The sequence below is a fragment of the Piliocolobus tephrosceles genome, chromosome 9, assembly GCF_002776525.5.
Source record: "Piliocolobus tephrosceles isolate RC106 chromosome 9, ASM277652v3, whole genome shotgun sequence".
NCBI lineage: Eukaryota > Metazoa > Chordata > Mammalia > Primates > Cercopithecidae > Piliocolobus > Piliocolobus tephrosceles.
Genome location: NC_045442.1, coordinates 117,291,471 through 117,301,099, shown reverse-complemented (window position 1 = coordinate 117,301,099; position 9,629 = coordinate 117,291,471). Strand labels below are relative to the sequence as shown.

General features: G+C 39.2%; 1 pseudogene; it reads left to right on the top strand.

Moving 5' to 3' along the window:
* Positions 1-5,602: 5,602 nt before the first annotated feature.
* On the top strand, positions 5,603-6,209 carry LOC111549921 (annotated as a pseudogene).
* Positions 6,210-9,629: the final 3,420 nt, after the last annotated feature.

The window sequence follows — 9,629 nt, the reverse complement described above, 5'->3', positions numbered from 1 at the left end:
CAATTTTCCAATATGATATGCAGGAAATATGAAGTTAGCTCTCAATGATATCTGGTACAGTGATTATGTGCATGGGAGGTTTCACGTGGGGCAACCTGTCACAGCCACTTTCTGAAGCTTTATTTTCTTAGAATTCAAAACACAGCCTGTAAGAAATTGAAAGCACTTAGAAGAAAGTTGGAAGGAGGAAAAGATTTACTTTTTGTTCTATGTGGGTGTCCTTCCTATCTAATTTCATAACAGAAGCCTCTCTTCCACACAGGTGCCTTGGCCAACAGCAGGCCCTATTGCTGTAGTGAAAAGATGGCCAGCATCCACCCCTACATGCTTCATCTTCTCCATGTAAGAAAACATTCATTGTAATCAGATCAGCAACATGCCCATCTAATCTAAAATATTATACAAATACATCCTCACTCACATGTGTTCCGTGACTAAGCTTTGCCTAATGGGGTGTTAGCAGAAATCTCCTGAAACAGGTGGGGGGTCACCTTCTCTCTCTTTTTCCTACTGCAGCCTGGAATACAGATGTGATGCCTGGATCTCAAGTAGCCACTTGGGGCCATGAGGTGATCCACTGAGGATGGTGGAGGAGCAAAATACCAGAGGCCTGGGTTTCTGTTGACTACAGAACTTCCAAAACAGCCCTGGATTAACTACCTGTGGACTGTTTTTTTCACAAAAGAGAAATAAATATCCTGTTTAAGCCACTATTAATATATCTAGTAAGCATTAGTTTTTCTATTTAATGAAGCTGAATGTAAAATGAATCGATATCATTAGTGTATTTATTTCAAATATCAGGTTCTCATTAGTACAAAATTGCTAAGATAAGGCAGCACGCTCTAAGGGGCACCTTATTTCACCTGCCCACCCTATGGCCAGAGTCATTATTGGAATAATTAGCTGGAAGGTCACTGAGATGTTTCTCTTCTCTCCCTTCCTATCATCTGTCTTTTTTCTATGATAATTCATAGAATTTTTAAGGTTCTAAATTTCATAAAGATCACATTGAAATGATAAATTTAAAATGGCTGAACCTATCCTCAGCTAAAAGAATTACGTTCAGTCAACGATTCCTACTAAGCTGAAGTTGGTCAACTACAGACAAGGTATGGTGGGGTACCAGTTCCTCCTTGCTGTGAATTGGAGCAAATGCAGGCTTAGAGAAAGGTCTTCTCTCATTTTTTCCCCCATGTTTCATGTGCTTCCCACAGTTCTCCTGCCATCGAGGTCTACACTGCCATTGAGGTTACACTGCCATCAAGGTCTACACTGCCATTGAGGTGTACACTGTCATCGAGGTTACACTGCCATTGAGGTCTACACTGTGGTACTCATTTCCCTGCTCTAGATCTCTTACTTTGACTTACACCAGACCTCAGTCTCTGCCCATATAATTGCTCAAGTCTAGAACCCCAATCTTCTTCTCTAAGTGGGTTTCCTTTCTTCCCAGATGCTCTACTCCCCAGAAAGGGAAGGCGAGGCCACACAGAGCCCATCTATGCCTTCCTGTCCCCGAGGCTCTACGGTGGCCCTGCTCAGTGCTCCTAGCCCCATCTGTGCTGTAACCCCAGCCTGGCCTGAGTAGAAAGGCCAGGGAGACACAAAGCCAAGAGAATTTCCCCAGCCACTCTGGTCCCCACAAGCCAGTCCCGGCACTCAGAATGCTGAGGTTAGAGCATGGGAAATCGCCAAACTTCGGGCACTGTGAAGTTGGTGAAGCTGGTGATTTCATGTGGTTCAACTTAGTCCTAAGCTCTCACTGTGTGTGGCTCTTCTATCCAGGGAAAACCAAACCATCTCAGGCAAGTCTGACAGAGCAGCTGCCTTTAAAAGATTCTGAGTTGAGTGTGGTATGGGGGCAGGCCTGATAAGTGTGTCCTTAGATGCCTTCAAGGGCTCTGGGCAGTGTTTGAGGGATCCAACTGAACTCAGTTACACCAAGCTCTCCCTCACTGTGGCAGGACTTCTGGTCATGGGGTCCCCTCCCTGCAGGGCCCTTCCATCATCCCAGATCCTCACGCAGTGGAGTCTCTCTCATCCTCACAAGCTCAGCTCATGTGTTCCACGTAATCATCACTGCATCTCTGGCACCGAGCCTGGCCCATAAGAGATGGGTCATTTGAAGAGCTATATGTCATAGCTCTTTTCATGGTCACTTGTTTTCTTCGGGCCTCCTGACATCCAAGAAATGTATTGTCATTTATAAGCTTGAAAGCGAGTTTAAGCAATAAAATAAAGTTTGTTAGATGGCTGGGCATGGTGCATCATGCCTGTAATCCCAGCACTTTGGGTGGCCAAGACCGGAAGATCACTTGGGCCCAGGAGTTTGAGAGCAGTCTGGGCAACATAGCAAGACCCCATCTCCAAAAAAACAAAAATAAAAAATAAAAAAACGAAGTTTGTTAGATATGCATATCCATATCTTCTCTCTATAAAATTATAATAGAGTTACTATAAATAATTTTAATGGACTATTACATAAATTAATACATTGTTACTTATAACATTGTAGTTTACATCTCTACAAGACAGAGATTTAAAGAAAACGACCATAATGCCATTCTTATACTTACACAATAATTTCTTAATATTCTCAAATGGTGCTTAGACTTCCTCAATTGTGTGTGTTGTTTGAAGCAGGATCCAAATAAGGTCCATAAATAGTGATTGACTAGTATGTGTCAGTTCTCTTTTAATCTATAAATTTCCCAATTTCTTTCTTTTTTCTTGTAAATCTTGTTGAACACACTGGGTCATTTGCTTTTACTGTTTCCTGTAATCTGGATTTTACTAACTGAATCTCTGTGGTGTTGTTTATCATGTTCCTCTGTTTCCTGTATTTCTTGTACATTTGGCAAGAATACATCATCAGTGGTGGCATCTCCTTCCACCCAGTGTTATATAATGTCTGGTTTTCTCTCTTTTTGTGATATCATCATCTGTTGATCTCCGCCTAACTCCATTAATTCTTTAGGGATTGTAAATATTGTCATTTTTATTCTATCATTCCTACATCATTGATTAGTTAGAATATATCCACAACAGGAAACACCTCTTTATTCACCAATTTTTAAAATTCACCAATTTTTACCATGCCGAACATCATCCAAATGTGACTGATGAATTTAATTAAAGCATCATTATTCATTTATGGAGTCAAACAAATTTGATATGTTTCAATTAATCCATTACACTTTTATCCTAATTTAGAATCAAATTGTCTGACCCCAGGAATAAGAACTATGGAGTTGCTCCTGAATCTGTTTGAAACACCCTTGGTAGTCATTTAATTTCTTTGCTTCCTGGTGTGACCAATTATTTAAGGGATTTGGTTCTTTTTTTTAGTGGGAAATCGTATCTAGACCCACCATTGGGGAATGAGGAATACTAATTACTACTGGATTGGTTGTTTCTAGGACTTTGCAGGGTACAAAATTGGGGCATTTTAAGTATTTTCTTTTAAGTATAAATTAAGTCATACATTTATGCTGGTATTTCCATTACAAAATCAGGACTACAGTTTTACACAATCTCATCAATTTTCTTTTTCTCACATGACAAAAATCTGGATCTCAATGACACCAACACCATTTCTCACTTGCTTTATCCACACTGCTCACATGATAGCCTCAGAAAAACAAAATCACCACTACCAACACCAAAGTGACTGGTAATCATTTCAGATTTTTTTAAAAGTTCTTTCTGTCCTTTGGGATATATAATGAAATCGCTATGACATAAAAGTTGCTTTGCAGTTTGGAGATTTCTGAAGGAACTTAAAACCAAGCTTCCATTTGACCCAGCAATCCCATTAGTGGGAATATACCCAAAATCAAAGAAATCATTGTAGCAAAAAGACACCCACACTTGTATGTTCATCATAGCACTTTCACAACAGCAAAGAATCAATAATGTGGCCTTCAACCTAAGTGCCCAGCAGTGGTGGGTTGGATAAAGAAAATGTGGTACATATAAACCATGGAATACTATGTAGCCATGAAAAAGACTGAAATCATGTTCTTTACAGCAACATGGATATAGCTGGAGGTCATTATCCTGAGCAAATTGACGCAGGAACAGAAAACCAAATACTGCATGTTCTCACTTATAAGTGGGAGCTAAACACTGCGTACTCACGGAAATAAAGATGGGAACAATAGATGCTGGAGACTACTAGAGAGAAGAAAGACGGAAGGGACAAGGGCTGAAAAACTACCTATTGGGTACTATGCTCACTATCCGGCTGACGGGATCATTTGTAACCCAAACCTCAGTGTTACACGATGTACCTGGGTAACAAGCCTGCATGTGAACCCTGAAATCTAAAATAAAAGTTGAAATCATAATAAAATAAGCTAAAAGTTGCTTTAAATAGTTCCTCCCTGTGTGTTTACGCCATCAACTAGATGTATATTTAAGTTTAGTTTTTAATATTTAGGAGTTTCTTAAGTTAACTTAAAATTTATGCAACATGTTTATATCATTCTAAATCTCTAAAACAAGATATAGCCAAAGCGCATAGCTTCTATCATTATCTCATTCACTTTGTTGTATCATTTTTCTTGTAGGTACCAGTTAGCCATTCTGTGTGTGTGTTTAGTGATCTTTGCTCTATTTTAAAAACATAAATAAATGTGTGTATATATTCATATCTTCCCTTTTCTAGAAAACAGCATACACTTTCTCACTTCACTTTTGCGTATAATATATCCTGAAAATCACTGTATGGTTTTATACAGAAGAGTTACTCATTTCTTTGTAGAGCTACGAGATATTCTTTCATGTGGCTGGACCACAATTTATTCACCCAGACACCAATGGATAGACATTTGGGTTATTTCAGGTTGCTTTTCTTTTGCTATGATAAATAATGCTGCAAGGAGTAGCCTTAGGAATAAGTGTTTTTGTATTTTTGGCAATCCATCTTAGGGGTGGGTCTCCAGAAGAGGACCAAAGAGTAAATGTGTATATGATTTTGCTATACATGTTGTCAAATTCCCTTTCATAGAAGCTGTACCTTCTTGCATTCCCACCAGCAATCTCTGCAAGTGCCTCACTCTTCACAGTCGCTCCAATAGAATTCATTGCCAAACTGTGAGCTTTTTGTCCCTCTGTACAGAGAAATGGCATTTTCATTTCGCTTTAACTGGCATTTCTCTTACTATTAGTGAGACCAGCATCTTTCTCAGGGTTCAGCTCTATTTTCAGATAAATGCATTTTAAAACATCTCGTAAGCTATGCATTCTTATTTGGCCTAATTTATGGGTGATATTTTGTGATACTAATTAAGTGCATTTGAGCTGGCTATCCAGCAGATCTTTGTAAGCACGGATCACCAAATCTGTCTGAAGTTTCTGAAATCTCTTCTACTTTAGAACAGCACACTTGAGAAGTAGTATTATCAGGACTGAGGTTTAAACTCTTTGGCACATCTGGGGTATGTGATTGGAAATGTGTCTGAATTGGAATGTTGCCTTAATGAACACATGTATAGAGCTTCACTATATATTCTAATGAGAATTCTGTACCAACACAAACCAGGTACCTCTTCATCAAGAACTTAACCCAATTAGACTAGCAAACAATACAGTCAGGATGGCTAAAGGTGACCCCAAGAAACCAAAGGGCAAGATGTCTGCTTATGCCTTCTTTGTGCAGACGTGCAGAGAAGAACATAAGAAGAAAAACTCAGAGGTCCCTGTCCATTTTGCAGAATTTTCCAAGAAGTGCTCTGAGAGGTGGAAGACGATGCCCGGGAAAGAGAAATCTAAATTTGATGAAATGGCAAAGGCAGATAAAGTGCGCTATGATCGGGAAATGCAGGATTATGGACCAGCTAAGGGAGGCAAGAAGAAGAAGCATCCTAATGCTCCCAAAAGACTACCGTCTGGACTCTTCCTATTCTGTTCAGAATTCAGTCCCAAGATCAAATCCACAAACCCCGGCATCTCTATTGGAGACGTGGCCAAAAAAACTGGGTGAGAGGAATAATTTAAACGACAGTGAAAAGCAGCCTTACATCACTAAGGCAGCAAAGCTGAAGGAGAATTATGAGAAGGATGTTGCTGACTATAAGTCAAAAGGAAAGTTTGATGGTGCAAAGGGTCCTGCTAAAGTTGCCCGGGAAAAGGTGGAAGAGGCAGATGAAGAAGAGGAGGAGGAAGAAGAAGAGAAGGAGGAGGAAGAGGAGGAGGATGAATAAAGAAACTGCTTATCTGTAAAAAAAAAAAAAAAAAAAAAAAAAAAAAAAGAACGTAACCCGATTAGACAGTCCTGTTTAGCAAAAAGAAGGACTGGGGAAATGGTTTGTTTAAAATAGCCTTGGAGAAGGAACACACTTACAGGCTGGGTTTTTGCATAGGAAAAATAAGACAGGGAATTGAAGAATCAATAATATGCCCCTCATATTTGCTAAAGAAATGAAATAGAATGAATTTCTGAAGGGCAGGGATAAAATGAAAAAGGACCGATAGAAGAAAATTACTCCATAGAAACAAAAACAAGTTCAACGGGGAAAAGTAGAAAGAAGCAAGAGCCAATTCCCTATGGACTCCTACAATCTCGAAGTCTCTGGCTGCCGTGAGACCTTCCCAGATCTTTGTAGTTCATGTAATTTTTCACACTTTTCTGACTTATTGATAAGATCAGCCATTTTTGCACTTTCTTGATTACATTCAATTTAGCACCTTATTGCTCATATCCTATCTTGTATTACTCTCTATTTGTTTCACTTACACGAAAGGCTCTCAAAGGGTTGAAGAGCCCAAGAGATTCCAAGCTCCTCAGCCTCTAGAAGATTAGACATCTACAAAGTTTCTTGACTGAGAAACAAATATGGACTGGGGAGATACTGGTTGAAAAAAAAGCATCTCAGAAAAAAAAAAAAAAAAAAGCCTCCAAAGAAGCTTCTCAGAAGCAGCAATGGGTGAGATATTGTACTCTGCAAAGGCTGAGCAGGAATCATTCATTTGTTCTCTTCCATAGTCAGTTCCTTAGTAGACCATAATTTCCAGTTTGTTTCACTGTTGAATGAAAGTTACAAAGAAAGTGAAAGTTCTGCAAAGAAGAAGAGAGTAACAAAAGAATGAAAAACGAGTGTTATACGAGAAAGTCAACAGATATATACTTGTTTCTTTTAAAGAACATAAAAATCGAGTGTCCCAATTACTGTCATCACCTGCACTTAAATTTGAACATATTCTCCTGCTGCAGAACAAAATACATAATCCAGTGTGTTTCCCTTTGTGTCTAAGCTGCCAGAAAAATTGGAGCAAAATTCATCAAGAATTTGTGTCAACTTCTCAATGTAATGCCTAGAAGTTTACATTAGTTCCAGTTCTTAAAAAATGCTTTGGCCAGGTTCGGGGGCTCACGCCTGTAATCTCAGCACTTCGGGAGGCTGAGGTGGGCAGATCACTTGACGTCAGGAGTTTAAGACCAGCCTGGCCAACATGGAGAAACCCTGTCTCTAATAAAACTACAAAAATTAGCCGTGTGTGGTGGCGGGCACCTGTAATTCCAACTACTCAGGTGGTTGAGGCAGGAGAATCGCTTGAACCAGGAGGCAGAGGTTGCAGTGAGCTAAGATCATGACACTGCACTCCAGCCTGGGCCACACAGCAAGACTCCATCTCCCCCCGTGCCCCCACCAAAAAAAAAAAAAAAGGTTTTCTACTCGGGAGGCTGAGGTGGTAGGATCACTTGAGCTCAGGAGGTCAAGGCTGCAGTGAGCTGAGTTTGCGCCACTGCACTCCAGGCTGGGCAACAAAGCGAGACGCTGGCAAAACAAAAAACAAAAAACTCTTTCTTTTATTTTTAAGTGTTTTATCCATGAGCCATTGAACATATTACAGATGTTGTTAAAAAATAAAAGTATGCATACATAAACATTGCTTTCCTATATAGAAGAAGGATTTTATAAAAAGATCATCCAAAACTTTGTGTCTAGTTTAGAAGATCAAATAAGGAGAAACTGGTTCACAAAAAGAATAAAAAGAATTCACTCAAAAGAAAAAAAATTCTTTCTTGCCCATGATCAAACGTGGAAATGGGGGTGCTGACACAGACATCCCTGTCTTTGAAAACAGCAAACTTGAGAGATGTTATAAATTGTAAAGTGATCTGTAAGGCTATTCTCTTCTATAATTATTCAAGATGAGAATGCAGAAATAAACATTCGGGACAATAGAGGCATTCATCCATTTATTAAGATGGCAAGATTGGAAGATACTCCAAAGAATGGTCCATCTAGTCACTTGAAATACATTAGAGCAGTTTTCTTGCTAAAACAAGCATACAAACACCTGTAAATTCCTTTGTTATCTGAAAACCACTGCAGATGCATTTTTCTTTTGCCATGATTGAAATGATTTTAATCTGCCAAACATACCTCAGAATTCTTTCACAAGCAGCTACTTTTTCTTTTTAACGGTTATGTAAATTATTTAGTCCTGTGTATTTTATATTATTATTATTATTTGTTTTAGAGACAGTGTCTCCTTCTGTCACCTAGGCTGGGGTACAGTGGTGCAGTCATAGGTCACTGCAGTCTTGAATCCTTGGGCTCAAGCGATCCTCCTGCCTCAGCCTCCCAAGTAGCTGGGACTAAAGGCATGCTAAAAACTTTTAAGACCTATGGGAAAGTACACATGTCATAAAATTTACCATCTTTATTTTTAAGTTCAGTAGTGTCAATTACATTTATGTTGTTGTACAAGTAATCGTCTAAACATTTTCATCTTGCAAAATGGAAACTTTGTATCTATAAAACAATTACCTCTCTACCCTGGCTTAGCCTCTGGTAACTACCACTCTGTTTTCTGTCTCTACAAATTTGACTATTCTAGGAACTCATGTAAGTGGAATCCCACATTATTTCTTTTTATGACTGGCTTATTTCACTTAGCATAATGTCCTCCAGGTGCACAGGCAGTATTTTGCCCTCGATTTATTTATTCCGCTTTTTAAAATCACGAGCCTCTCTATGCCATGGGTTTCCCTGAAGCATGGATCCACTAAGAATGATGAAATAACATCCCACGCTGTGATTTGGCTCAAGGCTTTATTATTGCCATTGGACAGTTATAAAATGCCCAGATGTCTAGCTCAGGAATTACTTCACCTTACGCAGTCCTCTACCCTGCAGGGATATCTAAGCTTGCAGCACTATGGTTAGGGAAAGATCAAAGTACAGAAGTCATTAAGACTGAATTTTAATACAATTAATCTATCAATTCATCGTGGATTAATTCATCCGCAATGAATTCATACATATAAGAAATGTCTCTGAAACATACCTGCTATAGGCAATGCATGATGTCATGCACCAAAAAGAATAAGCCATGATCCTGGCCGGGAGAAATCTTATTGCAAGATAAAGCAAATATATTTTTGAATAACATAAGAGGTGGTTACAGGATTTTATGACTAATTGACAAACTAATAACAAAACGTTAAGTGGTGTGTGCTGTGGAGGGGGAAGGCATCCTGCGGGGCAGGTGGAGGAGGGAGCAGGATTCACCCACAGCTCCTAATCCATTGTAGATACTCCATGATTAAGGAAGGAAAGAAGGAAGGAAGGAAGGAAGGAAGGAAGGAAGGAAGGAAGGAAGGAAGGAAGGAA